A 17,669-nucleotide genomic window follows, 5' to 3' on the forward strand; every position below is an offset into this window, starting at 1 on the left:
ACACCAGGAAGCCTGCAAACTGAACAAAAATTGTTATTTAAAAGCTACCTTTTCACAAATTAAAACAACCATGGCCACCCTGAATTTTCTGCTGTCAGAAAAGAATACATTTTAAAAAAAGACCGTTCCTTAGTTTTAGGAAACTTCCAGTGCTGGTTCTTATGCAGACAAAACCATTTGTTTTTCGAAGTTATTCTAGACCCTCTTCTGTAAAAGGAATTTGGTTCAAAGGAGATAAAACTGCTCTTGGACAATCATATAAAGTTTTCCAAGTTGCTTCTGGAAACCAAGAGTCTTAAGTAAGGCGGGAATGAGCCAGAGGAAGGGATGATGCGACGTTTGTTTATTCGCACTAGTTTGGATGCTTCTTAGAGTCCTATGAGTCCTATATTAGATGGACTTTTTGGTTATAAACTACAGAAGATCTCTGGCTTTAGGTAATGTAAAAAGACCTCTTCTTCTCACACAGTCTGTTATAGGTTGAACTGTGTCCTCTACAAAGATGTGTTGAAGTCCTTACCCCCAGTACTTGTGGATGTGACCTTCTTCAAAAATAGGGTGGTTGGAGATGTAATGACTTGAGGTCACTAGAAAAGGGTGGGCCTTTACTCTCTCCCACATGACTGGGGTCCACATAAGAAGAGAGGAGACATGGACCCACACGGGAGACGGCCATGTGGCCATGGAGGCAGACTGAAACACTGCAGCTTGCAAACCAAGGAATGCCAAAGATTACCCCAAACCACTGGAAGCCGGCAAGACGCAAGGAGGGGTTCTCCCCTGTGGGTTTCAGAGGAAGCGTAGCCTCCTGATTTCAGACTTCTGGCTTCCAGAAATATGAGATGGTACATTTGTGTTGTTTTTGTGGAACTTTGTTAAGGCAGCCCTAGAAAACCCACAGGTGACTCAAGGGCAGAGAAGTGGCTGAAGCCCTGAGACAGACTGGAAAGGGGACCTGGAACCCCAAGGGTCTCTTTCATTTCCCCACCACCTGCTTTATTCCTCTTTGTCACTGCAGATCATCATCCTGGGCTCTTTGGCCAACACTCTCCCTGGGCATTTCCAATTCCTTCCTGGCAGGTCTGGGACAGGAACTAGTCCCAGGTGGTCCCTTCCCCTCTTTATCACTGACGGCTGAGTTATGATTATTTTAGACCTATTAGGGAACTCCCACTCTCTTTTGCTGTATTGGTTTAGGGAAAGACATATGACTCAGTTTTGGCCAATGACACTTGAGGATCTGGAAATCTACTGGGGCTTCTGTGAAAGATTTCCTTCCCTGATGAAAAAAGAAAGATATGAAAGAGGAACCCTGCTTGTTGCTGTCTTGCTGAGGCTGTTTCTTTGTTGAGGTCATGATGTTTAGAGCTGTGGCAGCTGTCTCATGTTTCTGAGGGAAAAGCCAAGAGTATGGAGCCTACTTCACTACTGTGGCCCTTTGGGGGAATGCAGAGAGCTGGGTGTTTAGAGGATCCAGTACTGGCTTAATAACTCTATGAGTCAAGTACTGTGCTCTGTACATCCTGCTTCTCATGGAATGAAAATATGCACTGTTCTTAGAGTTCATCTACTTGTGGGTTTGGAGAAAAAGAAGGACAAGAATCTGAACACATATGAATCATTGGCTAGAAGAAAAGACGAATGCCTCTATTCATGCCTCCAGAATTACTAGGATTTGAAATGTCAGAATGAGTCATTGCTGGTCATGTTTTATAAGTGAAAAGCAATTCCATTGTGCATTATTATTCAGGTGGTCATGATTATTTCAGGGGGTGGATGGAACGGGGTATAGTCATTTAGCAGAAAGGTTTCACACTGAGAAAAGAAAGTCATTAAATAAATCAGGATCAGCAGTGTACAATCCTCCAGATTCCATCAGTTTTCCACTGGTTGATTTGCAGTCCCCAAGAATAAGGGGCAAGACACTATCCTTTCTATACACGTAGGCATAGCCCCTACCACTTACAATTAGCCAATTCAGAAATTTACACCTGAACTCTCCAGTTTCATACCTTGACCACGGTGAACTGCAACTAGGAATAGAGTGATTCTGTCCTAGAAGATCATAAAGAATGCTGTTTGTAAACTAGACTGCCTTAGACGTCTGTAAGATTGTACAGATGACAGTTGCAAAAAAGACTAAAAAAGATTGCTCCCTTTTGTCAGCAAAACTGTTTTTTGAGCTATGCTCTGCCGGAGTCCTCACTGAGTCCTGTGGATCCAGCAGGTGGACATCAGTGAACAGGAAGTAACCTCATGTGCATTACACTTCCCTGCCATCTTACCACTCACATTAATCCTGAGACCTTTACCAGTTCACTGACCACCATTTGGAGCTGATCCTGAGACGGACGTATGTCTATATTTTTCAACATAAGGGACTGGGACTAACACCCTCTTGTTTTTGCTATTATCATTGCACCACGGTTCTTCAGGCTTTTCCTGGATTCTCAGGGTGTCTCCTTTCTTAAAGGCGAGATCTACATCACATTCAGGAAAGTCAAAGAGGGGTTGGGTCACACAGCCTTTGAGAATTATCCCACTTCCCGGCCTGGCCCTGGAAGCTGCTTCTATCGACATTGTAGTGTCCAAACAATGCATTTTGTAGAATTCCAATAAAGTAGGCCATTAATCAAACTCCTGATCTTCTGTTTGGAATCTGAGGGGACCCAACCCAGCTACTCCACCCCTCCGAGTGGGAGTCGTCCAACTTGGCCGACTTCCACACCAATGTTCTGAGACACCGTTACCATGCGCAGCCCCCTGGCCCCAGGACTTCCCGCTCAGTGGACCAGCTCAGGTCTTGGCCTCACTGTTGTGTCTGAAATGGCAGTGGCAGCTGTAGGCACTCCTCGTTGGAAACCTCTCTAGTTCTTTCGATAGTTTCTTTTTTATTATTAATTTTTTAAGCTCTCTTCTATTTCTTAGATATGCTTATTTTGTATTTTCCCAATAACTCCAACATCTGAACTCCACACAGTTCCATTTTGCTGTTTGTTATTTTCGCTGACTTCCATTTCTGCTCTCCCGTTTTATATTGTGTTTTGAGGTTTTTTTTGTTTTGTTTTGACACTATAGGCTCTTTGTTTTTGGAATTTTATCTTCTAAAATTCTTTCTGGTCTGGTCTGGTCTATTCTTATAGAGAAAATTTGTGTTGCTTTCTGCTAAAGTACGTAAGATCCTTCCAAGCTGAGTCTGCTAAATTTAAATAAATCACTCAGCAGGACATTTCTTAGACCTCAGATGACTGTGTGTCTGTGCCCCTGGATTCCGCTTAAGGGCAGGCTGCGGTTATGAATTTTTACGGGATCTTTCCTTCTCTGGAAGATCAGATTCCTTCCTGTCTTTTTTTGTCATTCTTCTGGAAGCTGCTATTGTCTGACTCCACACCTCCTGTGGGCTGACCACACCAGCATTCAGTTTGAAACCCTAAATTATTCAGCAGCCCAGGTGGCTCTCTGCTTTAGCCTGGCTCACATCTCTAGGTTTATGCCTCAGCTGTAAGAATCTGACTTTTTGTTTCCCTAGCTAAACTACTATTTAAAAGAAAAAAAAATTAATCAAGTACTTCTAGGCATTTTGTCCTAGTGCTAGAAAAATAACTTACAGCTACTGTTTTACATTTATACAGTCACCTTGCCAAATTTTCTTATTAAATCTGATTTTTCTTTTTTTTGTAATAGAGCCTCTTGTGTTTTCCAGGTATTCAGTCTTACAGTGTGTACTTTCATTTTTGTACTTGCTAGAACCTCTGGGTGCTGTTGGGTAATAATGGTGATAATCCCTGCTTTTTAATGAAGTCGATTTTCTCTTTAGACTATTTGCCTTTTTTGAGAAAAGGCCTTTATAAAATGTAAGACTTTTCCTTATATTTCTATTTTATTTAGAACATTTAAGTCAGAAAATGACTGCTGAAGTATATACCCAATGCCCGCTCAGAATTTATTGGTGAAACTGATGTGAGCTCACTTTCAGCCACACAGCTGAAGTGGAGGGAGAGCAAGCTCTGAAGACAAGGTTTTCAGGCTGGATTCAAAAGCTGAAGAGCCTTGTGCTCCTGGCTTAAGGAGTCTGGAGTTTGTCCTGAGGGCGGTGGGAAGCTTTTGTGAATAGATCAGATCTCAATTTTGAAAAACACATCACTCTGTTGCAGTAAGCAGAAAGGGTGGCTGGGAGCAGCTGGAGTCAGGGAGATCCCTTAGGATGGGGGTACGGTCCCCTAGACTGGGCGGGGGAGAAAGAAATGCACGCATTTACTTATTTATTTAGTTGCTGTTATATTGATGCTCACTTCGTCCCAGGCATTACATCAGGTCCCTCACACAGAGCATGGGTGTTTCTTCCCACTCCTTGCGTACCAGTGTGGTGGAAGAGGGAGGCGTTTGTGGTAAAAATTAGAGGGAACAAATCACAGTAAGAGTAATAAACAAAAAGTCCCCACCAGAGTCCCAGGAATGGACGCCCCCAGAGCAATCTTTGGTTTTCCAGCCTCTCCAGGTTCCTTTGGGCGTCACTGGGGAGTTCATCGATGGTTTAGGCCACATGTTCGGCTTCCTATGCAGCCCTGATTCTTTTTCCTGCTTCCTTACTGACCCTACATGGCATTTAGAAATCCACCCTATTCCATACAGCCGTCTGCTTCAGCTGCAGGTGGCCCCAGCCCCGTCCCGGAGGTCATGGCGGTCCCACCCTCCTTGTCAGTGGCTGGTTTAATGGGATATAAATCTGGCTGTGGGTGATGGACTACCTGCTGGCAGCTGTAGGCAAAGATTTCCTTACTGCTAAGGGGGACACCCTGGAAGAACATACACCTTCTCTTCTGTACATTGTCATACCTGGATGCTGTATCTGAACCTGCTGTAGCCACGGTGCAGGCTTACAAGGAAAAAGGCTAAGACACTGAGGCAGCAGACCGAAAACAAGGGAAGGACCCGATTCCTTGATAATGTTACTAAGCCACCGTTAGTTAGTCTTGGGTATTCCTACCTCCAGTTTTAGTGATACATGAAATATTATGCTTTGTTATTGTTCAAGCCAAATTAAGTTGGACTCTTTTGTTACTTCGTAGTAACTTCGAAGTTTAGAAACTTCGTAACTAATAGAGATAGTTTATTTATTTATAGCCTACACTGCCTGTGCTCTTCAGAAGGGCCTGTGACTCACAGCCAACACAATCTTCCTTTCCTCCTGTGCTGATGTTACCAGAAACTGGCATCCACTGAGCTTCCTGGACACTGTACTTCTCATCACCATCCTCAAAACTGAATGGCATCGCGGGAAGTTAAACTCATAACAGGAGACAAACACAAACGTGAAAGTGAGAGAGACCCTCGGATATTGGAGGGGTAACAGGTAGAGTCAAGGAGGCGTACGTGTGACATGGGGTGGGGTGGTCAGCAGAACCAAATGCTGTTCAAGGGTCCAGCAAGTCAGTGCCAAAATGGGTACTTAGATTTGGGGTGAGTTAAAAAGATAGCTTCCTTAATTAAATCGAACTGGAAACTCCATGGGTTAGCCCAGGTAGAAGCACAAAATCTGGGCAGCAACTCTCTGGCCTGCGTTTTCCCTTCTCCTTGGGGCCCTTTGTGCTCTGCCTCCATCCTGAAGGCCCAAGTGTACACGGGCCCTCTCGTGGCTGTGACCTAAAGCTGCACACAGAGCTCGTTAGCTTCACTAGCCTAGGTGAGATGGGATGGAAGTTTTTAAACACTTGTGCAAATACTCAGGGATCAAAGCTCACTACAAGTTTAACAAGTTGTGCTGATAATAACATGGCGCTATTATCATCTTCATCACGTTTTTTTCCTCAGGAGTAGATGCTATTTTATCATCATCTGATTTATGAGCAAGGGAACCATAGCAGAGATAGGTTAAGTGATTGGGTTTAGGCCATGAGGCTGATAATGCAGCAAAGCAGAATTCAAACCCAGGTAGTCTGCTTCCGGGGTCAATGCTCCTACCCTTATGCAATATTACCTCTCAGTCCTGAGTGTATTAAACACACTCACATTTCACACTAAATAAATCTTTGCTGTTAAGATTTTTGAAAGCATTTTGTTTTTTACAATTGTCTACAAGGAACTCAGTTGAGTCTATGACTGGCTCTGATTTCTCAGCATTCATCATGAATATTGAGTAAATTCTGAGAAGTGAGGAAAAACTAATTTGCAAATTGTTTTCAAATGTAATGAAATTTTAAGAATAAAAAGTTTAACAAGGAAGTTGATTAACTAATATTATGTTTTGCAGAACTTTATTTAAAAATTTAAACATTCATTATTTTAGGTTTTTTTCCCATTGGTCATTTTTTAAATTTATTTTTTATAGTTTTTTTAAATTTATAAATCATGTTTATTCTATTACAGTTGTCTCTATTTTTTCCCCTTTACCCCCCTCCACCCATCCTTCCCCATCCCCCACTCCCACAGTCAATTCCCACTCCGTTGTCCATGTCCATGGGTCATTCATACATGTTCTTTGTCTAGTCCCTTCCCCTTCTTTCCACCATTGTCCTCTTTCCCCATCCCCTCTGGTAACTTTCAGTGGCATGTTTCCATGCCTGTGGTTTATTTTGTTTGTTAGTTTATTTTGTTGAATAAAGTCCACTTATAGGTGAGATCATATGGTATTTGTCTTTCATCAACTGGCTTATTTCACTTAGCTTAATATTCTCCAATTCCATTCATGTTGTCACAAAAAATAGAAGTTCCATCTCTCTCTCTTTCTCTTTCTTTCTTAAATGCAGACTGATTTTATCTATTTTTTGGTGTCAAAGTTAATTATAAAATATTAAAAAATTTAAAACCATTATAAAGTCTCAGTAATTAAACCGACATGACACCAGCACAGAAATAATCAAGTAGATCAATGAAATATAATGAGCATTCTAGAGACAAATGTATATATCTATCTAACAATGTAATATATGATTAAGTTGATATTTCAAATCAATGAGTAAAATAAGGCTTATTCAACCAATAAGGCACATGGACCACTATTACTTGAAATAAAATAAATATAGAGCCCTATTTCACAAATTATACAAGAAATACTCAGGTGAGTTAAAAATCAATATGTAGAATCTAAGGAGTTTTAGGAGAAAATACAAAATAATATTTTTCTTACCCTGAAGTAAAATATTCAACCCCAGAAGCTATAAAGTAAAATATTGACAATATGACTATATTATACATTTAAGACTGTGCAGTAATATACATATACAAAAAGTTAAAGGACAAGTAATAGAATAGGAAAGTATTTGCAACACATCTAAAAAAGGGTTAATGATTTGTTTGTTTTTTTTAGGGAAAGAATTCTACATACATTTAATGAAAAAATGGGTAAAGAATACCAAAAAGTAATTTAAAGCTTTTTAAAAATAATAGAAATGGGCAAGAAATCTACAAAAACAGGTTTAGTTTCAACAAATAATAAAGCAATAATTAAAATAACATATCATGTCACAATCAGATTAATACATTTTTTAAAATATTGGTAATATCAAGTACTGGCAACTGTGAAAGGAACTGGGTATTCAGACTCTTTTTCTTCATCTTCTCAAAGCAGCCCCTTTAGCATATTTTGCATTGCTGGTTTGGTGGAGGTGTATTCTTTTAGCTTTCTTTTGTCTGGGATACTCCTTATTTCACCTTCCATTTTAACTGAGAGCCTTGCTGGGTAGAGCAGTCTTGACTGTAGGCCTTTGCTTTTCATGACTTGGAATATTCCTTGCCATTCCCTCCTGGCTTGCAGTGTTTCTGCGGAGAAGTCAGCTGCTAGCCGTATTGGGGCTCCCTTAGATTTTACTACCTCTTTCTCCCTTGCTTCCTTTAGGAGTCTCTGTTTGTCTTTGATATTAGCCATTTTAATGATGATGTGTCTTGGAGTGGACCTCTTTGGGTTCCTCTTGAATGGGATCCTCTGTGCTTCCTGGACTTGTGTGACTTTTTCTCTCCTCAAATTAGGGAAGTTTTCCATCATTACTTTTTTGAACAGGTTCTCTATCCCTTCCTCATCCTCTTCTTCTGGTATCCCTATTTTATGGATCTTATTATGTTTCAGGTTGTCCTGCATTTCCCTCAATGCCTCTTCATTCTTTTTGAGTCTTTTTTCATTTTCTTGCTCTTTCTGGGAGCTTTTTTTCTACCTTGTCCTTCAGCTCACTGATTCGATCCTCAGCTTCATCGATCCTGCTTTTGATTCCTTCTACTGTGTTCTTCAACTCAGAAATTGTATTCTTCATTTCCTCTTGTCTCTTATTGATAGTTTCTATGTCCTTTTTCATGCTGATATAGTTTGCAGTAAGTTCCTCGTAGTTTCCCTGTAGTTTTCTGTAATTCTCTCTGAGCTCACTGAGCTCATTGAGCTTCCTTAGAATCGTTGTTTGGAACTCAATATCTGATAGTTTACTTGTCTCTATTTCATTTAGTTCTCTTTCTGGGGATCCCTCCTTTCCTTTTGATTGGGGGATGTTTCTTTGTCTTCCCATTATTTATGAGACTCTTCTTTTTTGCTTCTGATTTTTAAATTGATCTGTCTTGATTTCCTGACTTTGTGGTGTGAACTTCTGTGGAAGGAGACTGTTGTTTTTACTTTCTGGATCTGCCTCTGATGATGTCAGATGTCGTCCCTGTCTGACCTTAGGCAGTCTGTTCAAGACTTCCAGTAACCTACTGTTTTTGGCTGTCTCCTTCAGCTGTTAATCTAGTCAGTCTGCACTCAGCAGGGTGCCTTAGACAGCTCAGGGTAGGGCAGAATCTTGCCTGGGGGCGGGGCTATGGGGTCCTCTGACATTGGTGCTGCTCAATGGGAGTGGTCTCTGCCTGAGCAAGATGGCTGCTGCCACATGGGGGATGAGTCAGCATCAAGATCCGGCTGGCTACTCTCTCAGTTCTCTCCCCAAAGACTCCTTCCCCAGTCTCTCCTCTGGCATCTCTAGCCCACTCTGCCCCTACCTTTGCCAGAGACCAGGATAAGTGGCTGCAAATAAAAATTTTGTGTTGGCCCTTTAGAAGGCTCTTTGTGTCTCCAGCCCCATCTCTGGCAGAGAGCAACCCTGCTACTTTTCGCAGCTGGCTGTTTTCTGTGTACTTTTTGGGCTCTGGTGCTGTAGGCTAGAGATCCCCACTTTTGGCTTAGACCATGTTCTTCTCAGGGTGATCCAACTGGCCATTTCAATGTCCTTCTGGTGCTGCCGCCCATGGGCGCCCTGCCTGCCTTTTGGAGTCTGTACCGCACTCCTTCCCAGTTAGATTGCGCTAAAGCCGATTCTTCTGTCTCTGGGGTTACAAGGGTCCTCTCTCACTATTGTTCAGTTGTTTGTTCCAGGTGATTTCTCCACAATTTAGTTGTTATTCCAGGTTGTTCCTGGGGGCGGGGGGGGGTCAGTGTGACTTCCACTCACTCCTCTGCCGTCTTGATTCTCTCAATTTTAGATTTTTATAGGTTTTGTATTTTGGAGTCAATTAACTTTATTAGGCCTATTAACATTGCTATAAGCACACAGAAATCTTTAACCCTAAGTGTTGTGTACTCAGGATAAATCAGCTCTCTTCAAGGAAAACAGGGAATAAACCAAGAAACCAGAAGCCACCTAAGAATAGCCAAGCTTTATATATTGTGGGGCTCAGGCTCTGATATTACCCCACCTTGCAGCTCACTGGCCTCTGTCCTGGAACATTTACACCTGAGACTTTGAGTAAATTCATGATACATAAATCAGGATGCCACTCCCAGGCAGCTGGTTGACCAGATGCTCAAGGCCTTGCCCTCACTCCTCTGTGGGCTTATGCAGTTGTGACCTCCCGCCAGGCCAGATCCTGCCACCACACTCTTCAAACTAGGCAATAGGTATCAGGCTCAAAATGTGCTTTAAATTAGGATTAGTCACACTGCAAGACTCCTTGTTGTGAAATCAAGAAAGAGATGTGGCCAGAGCTTGAGGCAGAGATGGATAAAGCCTGGAAACTCTTTGAATGGGATAGACAACTAAGGGGTCAGGTTGCCCACGATTTAAACTGCTTTGAAAGTAAGGTAAAGGCAGGGAGAAGGCTTTGCAAAGGAAATGGCATTGAAGTGTAGGGAGGGGTAGAAGAGATTCGAGGCAGACAAGAGGAACTCTGTTCAGAAGAAAGGGCACTGAAAGGAAAAGACCCACTTTGTGCATGGACAAGAGGCTCGTGCGATGTTAGCAGCAGCAACCATGAAACATCCCTACAGCTGCAGGAAAACCCGTCTTCCTTCCACCTTGGCTTTCAGTCCTGGTTAACATTTTTCAGCTGAGAAGCAGATTCTGGACACCCAGGGCCACTGCAGCCCTGGGGCAGAACTGGGGGTGGTCAACAAAGTCCTCAAAGAGGCTGAGTCTCTTTAAGTCAGATGTGAGTTCTCAGGCTGAGGCTAGAAAGGCAGACAATGTGCCCAGAAAATTCAGAGGTAGCTAAGAGGTTGGGTACTGCCAAGGAGAAAAGACAGGCATCATCCCTTGCCCCTTCTGGTTTGAATCCTGCTCTCAAATCAAGACATGAGGAGCACAGGGAACTGGAGTAGAGATTGGACTGAAGGAGAAATGAAGGGGTGACTACCTGTGGCCAGAGAATGGGAAGAAATGAAATGGAAGGGAAACTCCATTTGCAGAGCGCCTACCATGTGCCTGGAATTGAGCTGGTCCTTTCCAAGCCTTATTTCACTGAAGCCTCACCAACAGATTAAATGCCTCAAAAATGTTGGCATTAAGAATCAAGAACTATGCTTTTAACTAATTTACCATGTCCGAGTTGCTTTTGCAGGATGAGGTGAATTCACACTGCTGTCTCAGTTCAAATCCCATTCCCATCCTGACAACCTGTTTTTAGTGGACATTGTGGGATGTCTTACATCTGAAATTCTTCCTTTTTCTGAGAAAGTATTATTATATTTATTTCACTTTATTGACTTGTGATTGACATGCCCCGCCTTATTATTTCTGATGGGAGGCAGAACCCATCCTACTTGTACACACTGAAAACACCAGGTGCTCAGCCTCCTGGCGTCCCTACCAGCTAGGATGAGAGCACATGACCAAGGTACAGGTGTTCGGGATACTGACCCTGGACTTGGATTTAGAGCTAATGGTGAGAAGCAGCAGTTTCTAGGCCCTGTGAATGCAGAGGGCCAGCAGTGACATCTAGTGTCTCTGATGGGGACAACGGCATTGTTGGAAACCCATTCAGCCCTGTGGCAGTCTGTGTTCCTGCCAAACCTAGTTCTGTAGCTTTCTTGATAATTCTGAGAAGTATCCAGTATGTCCTGTAATCAATCAGCTCTCTCTTTAAATAATTACTTGGACAGAGTGCCTATGGCTTACAACAAAGAACTTTGACACAGATATCAGCCAAAGTTCCAGAAACAGAAACTGCCAGAGAAGACACATTTGGATATTTAGACACAGACCAGGCTCAAAAACTTAAGGTAGGCACTCCCCCAACTGTTCTGACCCCATGTGCTGGGGACTGTGCTGTCCAGAGAGATCCAGGAGCCAGAAGCTCCGTATCTTCAGAACTTAAAAGGTCTAGAGAGGTGGGGATGCGTGACAGAGGGAAGGAATAGAGACTGAACGGGAAGAGGCACTGGAGACAGACTTGGTAGAGGGGGTAAGAGAAAAGTAATGTGGGGTGGGACTCCCATCCCACCCCAGGTCGTGGATCCAGCCTAGCTCTAGCCTCAGCTGTATCGTCTGTGCCAACTTCAACCTGACCATGGCCTCCCCAGCCCCAAGCTCAGCACACCGCTTACCTGTCTCAGCTCCAACACAGGTCCAGGAGACCCAGCTCAGCCCTCTGTTCACATGCGGTCATCCAAGCAGACTTGTCCCCTGCACACACTGAGCCCCACTGTTCTGAGTGGGTGCCTGTACCCTCTCGCTCCATTACCCACCCCTGTTTCAGGCCATCTCAACAAATGTGCTCCCCTGGCCCCAAAGCACAAACCCTGAACTTGTGACCTCATTCCGTTTCTGGTTCATGTTTTCCTTCCACTTTTCCAGATTCTGAATCTGGGCTTTGAGGTCTACGTCGACTCCCCATGGCCTGGTCCCTGGGTGATCTGGGGAAGGAGAGGATTCTGGGGGGTGAGGGGAGGTAGGCAGCTCTGTTAGGCACTTAGAAGCCCCAGATCAGCTGAACCAAACACCGGAAGTCTCATATTTTTGTGCACTTCAAGTAGAGCCGTGTTTCCTATGGGTAAGGCCATCCATCCTTGCCTGTCCCCTTCCATCCCTGTACAGAGGGAAAGCCCAGTGGATGTACCCAAGGAATGGCTGGGTTCAGTTCAGGGCTTCCGCAATGTTGCAGATCCCTGAGGCCCCCAACTCCTTCCACTGGGGCTCCCATGAGAAAACCCCAGAGCAGTTTGAGTTCACATACACAGATACACTCCCAGATCCTGTGGTCCCCAAAGCAAATTATTTACAGACCTTGATGTCTCTTTTGACCTCCCTAAAACCTGACCTCGCTCAGTATCTACCTCTGGGGCTTTCTCCATGGGGACAAGCATTACCAGTTTGGTCCATCAGCAGCCCCTTCTTGTGACACTGCCACACCCCGTGGAGCAGTAGACTCTGAGTCCACTCATGCAATGAGTCCCTTGTTCAGCGTTCCTCTCATTCAGTCATTTGTCATTCACATTTGGCACCATAGGATGTCAAAGATCCAGAATCAATAATACAAGGTTCCACCTCCAGGGCAGTGTGGTGTACGGGGAAGAAGACAAAAACGGATGATTGTACCACAGACTAAGAAGTTCTCTGATGAGGGTTGATTAGAAAGAGGGGGAGGTATCTAATGTCCTTTACGAGTTGGTGTGGTCAGGCAACTTTGTCAGTAGAGACAACTTGGGGTGTAAATCTTATCCTGTCACATAAAGCATTATTTTACTATGAAAACAAGCATCACAGCCCTGAGCAGAGTGGCTCAGTTGGTTGAACATTGTTCTGCAAAGCAAAAGGTCACCGGCTCAACTGCCAGTCAGGACACATGCCTAAGTTACATGTTCGATTCCCAGTCAGAGTGTGTAGGAAAGGCAACCAATCGATGTTTCTCCCTCACATCAATGTTTCTCTTCCTCTCTTTCTCCCCCCCTTTCCCCTCTCTCTAAAATTAAATAAATAAAATCTTTTAAGAAAATAAAATACATATCACAGATTATGAGGTAGGATGCAAATTTCCGCATACATTTTTGATGTAAAACGAGACACTTCAGAGAAATTTCCTACACATAAAAGGTCTATAACCTCAGACTCTACTGCCCCTCTGACTGCGGTATCAGGCCTCTTTCCTCTGTGCTCAGCTCCCAGTATCAGTGAATATTAGTGAATGCTACATGAGTAGAAATTTTTGAGAAGCATCATTCTCCGGGGAAACATCTAAATTCCTTAGCCTGGTCTTCAAGACCTTCCATGATGGGACCCTCTGCCCCAGAAGTTTCATTCTATGTTATTCTACACGCTCTCTGTTCTCCACACAACAGCTATGCATGGCTCCCCAAGCTATAAACAACATGCCAAGCTGGTTCATGCCTTTGTGATTTTTCCACAAGCTGCTCCCTTTGCCTGGAATGCCCCTGCCCACACATCCATCTTGCAAACTCCCACTCACTCTTCAAGACCCAGCTCTAAGGGCTCCTCTTCCATGAAGCCACCCCAGCAGAACGAGTCAGTTCCTCCCTTGCACCACTTCATGGTGTCTCTCTCCTTGTGGTGCTGGGATTTCTTTATTTCACTTTTTTCTCTAATTTGATTATGAGAGCTTGGAGGGGAACTATTGTATCATCCACATTTGTATCCCCAGCCCTAAGCATTGCACTGGCATGGTAGGTATCTATAAGTAGTTTCTATGAAGGAGCAAAGGAACAAATACTTTGACTCTTATCTTCTCTTTTATTTTTAGAGTCAAGATGGGGAGACCAGCATTTTCTTATAAACCTTGGGAAATGCTAAGAAAAACACTCACCACATAGAAAAAAAATCCCATTTAACCTTTTTTTTGGAGCATTCACATCTTATAACTGGTGTAGTTCTACTGAGAACTCACCAGACCAAGAAGTCCTTTGACCTTGAGGCATTTAAATATAGCCAGGTGGCAAAAGCGCAGTGGTGCTGAAGGGTCTAGTCAGGTTCCTCCAAGTCACAATAGTAGCGATAAGGACTGACACATGTCATGTTCCATGTACCATTCGAGGTCCCTTATTAACATATGTATATGTGGTGACTCATTTAATCCTCACCAAAACCCTATCATGTAGCTACTATTATCTCTATTTTAGAGATGAGGAAACTGAGGCACAGAGAGATTGAGTAACTTACAATAACACAGCTAAGTGGCTGAGATGAGATTCAAACTAAGGAAGTCTTGCTTGGGACTCCATTCTCCCAGACTCAATACGATATTAGCTCCACGAAGAAACCTTTAATGGTGCTCAGCGTAACTGCACAGAACTCCCAGACCCGGAGGGCCCAGTCTCCTCTTTGACGGCCCCTCACGTTGGCTTCACCACGGAACGGGAGAGACTTGTCTCAGCTGACTACATTCAGCCTGGAACAGGATCTCCACCACCTGTCTCAAAAGGTGAGCTGGCTTGCTGCCCTCCTGGGAGGCCGGTGCCTTTCACAACAGCAACCCAGGGTAGGAGAAGCAGCGAGACCACTTTTCTAGGGCGTATTTGGCAGCACTTTAAACCTACCCAGGGTAAGCAGAGGGTGTGACATGGGCACGAATTCAGGAGTGAGAAAAAGACAGGCTTATCCACGGAGAGGGTGAGACTCTGGCTGATGGAAGGGCGTGTGAGAGAGGGGAGGGGAAGGAACGGAAAAGCATCCTGGGTCTACTTTTGGTTGTGAAAGGCCTTATACCCAAAGCAGGGAAAGTTGATTCTTCTTCTCCTATAGACAGTGGAGAGCCATCAAAGGTCATGCTGTATTTGTTAGGTTTACAGTTTCTCACACCGAAAAAGCTGGTTTTTTCTTTAGTTGCAGACACTTCTCAACTATTAGGAAATACTGCCATCATGTGGCTTTTGGTGAGGCATGCTCTGAACAGTAATGTGCCAAATTTTCTAATACTGTTTAACACTGAAACCAAAGAACAGATCTCTTGATTCAAATGGTTGAAGTTAAAGCAATGGTGACCTTAATTCTAATGTAAAAAGGATACCCTTTTTAAAAAAAGATTTTATTGATTTATTTTCAGAGAGCAAGGAAGGGAGGGAGAAAGAGAGGGAGAGAAACATTGAAGTACAGGAGAAGCATTAATCAGTTGCCTCTCACACGCCCCCAACTGGGGACCTGGCCTGCAATGCAGGCATGTGCCCTGACTGGGAATTGAACCTGTGACCTTTTGGTTCTCAGGCTGGCACTCAACCTACTGAGCCACACCAGCCAGGCCAAAAGGATACTTTTACTAAAAAGTTTTTGCACAGCAAAGGAAGCCATAAACAAAATAAAAAGACAACCCATAGAATGGGAGAACATACTCCCAATGATACATCCGATAAAGGGTTAATGCCCAAAATTTATAAAGAACTCATGCAACTTAACACCAAGAAAACAGACAGTTCAACTAAAAAATGGGCAGAGAACCTGATTAACATTTCTCTAAAGAGGACGCACAGATGGCCAATAGACATATGAAAAGATGTTCAATGTCAACAATCATCAGAGAAATGCAAATTAAAACCATGATGTGCTGTCACTTCACACCTGTTAGAATGGCTGTCATCAATAAATCAACAAACAAGTTTTGGTGAGGATGTGGAGAAAGGGAACCCTTGTGCACTGTTGGTGGGAATGCAGACTGGTAGAGCCAATGAAAAACAGCATGGACTTTCCTCAGAAAATTAAAAATGGAACTGCCTTTTGACCCAGCAATCCTACTTCTGAGAATATATCCGAAGAAACCCAAAACACTAATCTGAAAGAATATATGCACCCCTATGTTCACAGCAGCATTATTTAAAATAGCCAAGATCTGAAAACAGCCCAAGTGCCCATCAGTAGATGAGTGGATAAAAAAGCCGTGGTACATTTACACAGTGGAATACCATTGGCCATTTAAAAAAAAAAAATGGAAATCTGATCCTGTCCATCTCGGTCGTAGGTCAGCCTCCTGCGGTCTCCTGTGCAAATGGGCTCCGTGGCCTAGCGCCCCCATTCCCGCCACTCGTGATCGTGCACCGAGGTCCGCGAGGGGTCGCCTCCGAGGTATCCACCAGCGCATAAGCAAGAGCATGGCAGCCATCCCCTCCAGCGGCTCGCTCATGGCTACCCACGACTACTACCAGCGTAGCCTGGGCTCCTCTTTCAGTAACAGCTCCTGCGGAAGTGCCCAGTGCCCCGCGGAAGCCATCCCCCACCACCCTGGTCTTCCCAAGGCCTCCCGGGTCACTGGTGGGCAAGCTTCTTTTTTGGGAAGTCCACTATCCCGTTCATGGCCACCGTGTTGGAATCCCCAGAGCCCTCGAAATCTTCCCAGGCCTCCAGCAACATGATCGCCTGTGACCTGGCTCAGGAAGCCAGGAGGAAGCCACCTGGCGGCCAGCCCGGCAAAGGCAACGTCGGGCCTCCCTCCTGAGCGACCCCTGGCTGCAGCCAGGCTTCCGAGGCGCTAGGCTCTTTTGAGCCTCTCCTCCACCTATCCTGCCCCCCCTCCCCCTCATCGTCCCTCTCCCCATAGACTAGTCAGGCTGCAGCAACAGAGGCAGCTGGGTTATGTCAAAACTGCAAAACACCAAATAGGAAGCTGCAAGAGCCCTGCTGTTTACCACCGCAGCCCTACCTGAGCCTCCCAGACGCCCCATAACCGCCTGCCTTGCACCAAATGGAAAATAAATAAGCAGCCAAATCCCCGAAAAAAAAAGAAATAGAAATCTTATCTTTTGTGACAGCACAGATGGTCCTAGAAATTATCATGCTCAGTGAAATAAGCCTGTCAGAGAAAGACAAATAGTATATGATCTCATTCATATGTGGAATCTAATGAACAAAATAAACTGATGAACAAAATAGAAACAGAGGCATGGATACATGGGACAGACTGACAGCTGGCAGAGGGGAGGGGGTTGGAGAGCTGGATGAAAGACAGTACAGGGATTATATATATATAATCTCACATAGACACAGGCAACAGTGTGGTGATAGCCAGAGGGAAAGAAGAGTGGCAGCAGGTAGAGGCAGGCAATGGGGGGATAAATGGGGACAAAAAGAGACTGTGCTTTGGGTGATGGGTGCACGATGTTGAATTATACACTTGAAACCTGTCTGGTTTTGCGAATCGATGTTACACCAATAAATTCAATTTTTAAAAAAGATGTGGTACATATATACAATGGCATATTACTTGGCCATAAAAAAGAATGAAATATTACCAGTTCTCATATGATCTCATATAGTATTTGTCATAAGCCAGTCAGAGAAAGACAAATACCGTATGATTTCACTTATACATGAAATTTAAAGAATAATATAACCAAACAAAGCCAAAACAAAAACAAAATAGGAACAGACTCAGAAACAGAGACCAGACTGATGGTTGACGAGGGAAGGGGGTGGGAGACTGGGTAGAAAAGGTGAAGGGATTGAGATGCACAGATTGGTGCTTACAGGACAGCCACAGGGATGTCAAGTACAGCATAGGGAATA

The 17,669-nt window shown here is 44.0% G+C and overlaps 1 pseudogene; it reads left to right on the forward strand.

Annotated features, from left to right (window-relative positions):
* The first annotated feature begins 16,150 nt into the window (after window positions 1-16,150).
* LOC129072326 (pancreatic progenitor cell differentiation and proliferation factor-like) lies at window positions 16,151-16,602 on the forward strand (annotated as a pseudogene).
* The last annotated feature ends 1,067 nt before the right edge of the window (window positions 16,603-17,669 follow it).

Source organism: Pteronotus mesoamericanus, unplaced genomic scaffold (genome assembly GCF_021234165.1).
Source record: "Pteronotus mesoamericanus isolate MK-2021 breed Mesoamerican mustached bat unplaced genomic scaffold, CSHL_Meso_final contig_317, whole genome shotgun sequence".
NCBI classification, from domain to species: Eukaryota; Metazoa; Chordata; class Mammalia; order Chiroptera; family Mormoopidae; genus Pteronotus; species Pteronotus mesoamericanus.